A 3022-nucleotide genomic window follows, 5' to 3' on the forward strand; every position below is an offset into this window, starting at 1 on the left:
AAACCGTGAAAACTGTCGATTTTATTGTTTATTTTAGTGAAAAAATTTCATGAAATTTTTTGATATGATAAAGTTGTTTCAAATAATTCATTTCAAATAACTATGAACATTATCATCTTAATTCTATTAATTTTAGTAAAGAAATTTCATCAAAATGAGAAATACATGAAACAATTAAATTTTTACATAAAAACAAAAATATATGAAACGTTTTCATCATGAAATGAATTATTTGAAACAATTTAATCATATTAAACAATTTTATGAAATTTTTTCGCTAAAATAAACAATGAAATCAACAGTTTCCACGGTTTATACAAATAGTTTGGTTTGCATTATATCCACCCTCTTTATATATCATAAACTTTTTAAACCCGATTACATTCATCTCTATTCAACAAATGGATCTCTGATATTTTAAAACTGGTTAAATTCGTCCCATATCTGTAAAACCGGTCACTGTGGTAAAATCATGGGGAAATTAGAAAAAACCCAATATACTTTTATATTTTGAGCGATTAATTTTCTGAACTTTTTATGAATAAGTAAATCTTTACACTTACAAAATAAAAAAGATACATAATATCTCTCTCAAGACTTGAGATCATGTGAGATCAAAGGTTTTTCGTGAGACCCGTAAGACCAATTCTCAACCATTGGATTAGATCTAGAATATGAACATTCATAATCATAAAATTGCCACGAGATTTCTCAATAATCACAAAGTTGTCTCCGTGCAACTTTAAACCATTAGATCATTAGCTTATAAAGTTGATTAATGAACATAAATTGGTCTTACAGGTCTCACGAAAAACCCTTGATCTCACGTGAACCCAACACTCTCTCAATGTATCAAGGCATTAACATCAAATTACAATTAACCAATTAAACACACAAAAAACATAGTTCAAGTTAGTCATCTCAAAACATGTAAAAGTTGTGCCAAAAGAATAAATACATGCATATAAATTTTGTGTTTATTTTCTTTATTGCTTAATTGATTTAGAATATTTTAACTTGAAAACTGATTTATTAAGGTCGTTTACCAAACACTTACCCAGGTAAGTGCTTACCAAGTAACGTTACCTTACCGGATGAATATGGTAAGGACCAAGAATCTTACCCGGTAAGAGCGAGACAAGGACCATGCGTCTTACGCGGTAAGTGAGAGCGAGTACTCTTACCACGGTAAACACTTACCGGATAAATTATTGCATACGATGTCGTTTTGGTGGAGTAAAATCTTATCCGATAAGTAAATAATAATGTTCAATTTTACCAATAAACACTTACTGGGTAAGTGTTTAGCATCCGACCCCTAATATAACCTCTTACCGGTTAATTTTTTTGGATCATAAATAATCTAATCAATTTTAGAAAATTCAGAATTTGAGGATTTTTTATTTTAATTTATTATTTAATATATAACATATAAATATTATAACATCGGCACCCCACCCCCCAAACAAAATCTCCGATGTAATCCCCCGCCCCAACCCTTTTCTCTCCGCTGCTCCATCCACTCCGGCGAAACCCCAACCCTTTTCCCTCCGCTGCTCCCTCCACTCCGGCAAAACCCCAACGCAGTGGTTTCAAGCATAACAAGAGAGAATGATGATCAAGAATCTCCAGAAACTCGAACAATTGTCTGAAGCAGATCCTAATGTCGATTTCAAGAAACCCCAGTTAGGGTTTTTGAAAAAGACTGATGATCATCACAAGAATCATCATGTATGAATATTCAAATACCTATTCACTTTCTTGACACAACGTCATCACAAGAATCATCATGTATATTCAAAGCACAAGAAGCAAGGCGTAACTGAGGACTCCAGGTATATGACATCATCCTAAATTTAAGTTTCTTCTTTTCATTTGTTATATCCAAATGTACTGTGTCGCTGGAATAGCCAATGATAAATAAYACAATATTGCAAGTAAAATAAGCATACTAGTTTTGTGGGTTTTTTCTTGGATTTTTCAAGTGGATTATGAAGAGGCGCCAGRATAATACTAGGTTTTGAATATATTTTTATCAAGTTTTGCTTCTTTCTAATTCCATGTCTTCCGTATGATRTTTTAACTCTTATTTTGTAGATTAAGGTTTTATTCGGTTTCATGCATTTTGGTCTGATTTGCCTCCACTTTTTCCGTTTACTTGGTTTTCCTCTACAAAGGTTCCAAGGGATTCTGGTCTGACCATGACGTTTTTCCGGCAGACTTTGGTTCCACTGTTAGATGGTTTTTCTTGTGTGTGGCTCTTGAAGGTTTTGCATTTCTATATCAAGTTTTCCTTCTTGCTAATTCCATTTCCTTCATGGATTGATTGTTTGGTTGGTTTCATGTATTGTGSCTGCATTATTTTCATCTAGTGTACAAATATCTTTGAAATTTGAATTTTACATTTTGTGTTTTTCAAATATATCTATGGGATTTTTATGCATAGTTTACTAGGCTTTTTATTCTTCACTTCCTTTATTACTTTGATCTTTCATGTAGAGATTTATTTGTTTTCTTGGCCTTTTGCATGTTTGTTGACTTTTATTTCCAGGATTATTTTATTTTGTCCCTTTTAAGTAACGATATTCTTTTCGAATAAATGCACTCACCTATTATTACTTTGATTGTGTCTCTTTCGAGTAACGATATCCAACCGTRTCGGTAAATCTACCTTGAACTTGAGGTTTTTCCAAAAGAATCTGGTTGCAGCTGTAGATGTTTTTCTTTTTCTTTGAGGTTGTGGGTTTCAACTTCCAGTTTTGATTCTAACCAATGCCATGTCTTCTGTCTCGTGTTTTAACTCTTGTTTTGTTGCGTTTGTGTTTGGTCAGTTTCATGTATTTTGGTGTGATTTGCCTTCACAAGAGAGTCAACATTGTGTCCTACTCATTTTGTGTTGAATTAGATTTTGTGCTTTTTTTATTTATTTTATCCATGTTTCTTTGTAGTTTGTCGAGCTTTATGTTATTTCTTTTTCTATTACTTTGATTTGTTTTCTTGACCTCTGGAATTCTTGTTAATT

General features: G+C 32.2%; 1 long non-coding RNA gene across 4 annotated transcripts in view; it reads left to right on the forward strand.

Annotated features, from left to right (window-relative positions):
• The first annotated feature begins 1463 nt into the window (after nt 1-1463).
• The window catches only part of LOC112527225, a 3440-nt gene continuing 1881 nt past the window's right edge, over nt 1464-3022 (forward strand). For 2 of the 4 annotated variants that reach the window (XR_003070736.1, XR_003070737.1), the window contains exon 1: nt 1464-1835. This is a non-coding gene — a long non-coding RNA (uncharacterized LOC112527225). The remainder of the gene's footprint in view (nt 1836-3022) is intronic. The other 2 variants (XR_003070738.1, XR_003070739.1) reach the window with 1 other exon arrangement.

This window comes from Cynara cardunculus, assembly GCF_001531365.2.
Source record: "Cynara cardunculus var. scolymus isolate 2C chromosome LG 15, CcrdV1, whole genome shotgun sequence".
Taxonomy (NCBI): Eukaryota; Viridiplantae; Streptophyta; class Magnoliopsida; order Asterales; family Asteraceae; genus Cynara; species Cynara cardunculus.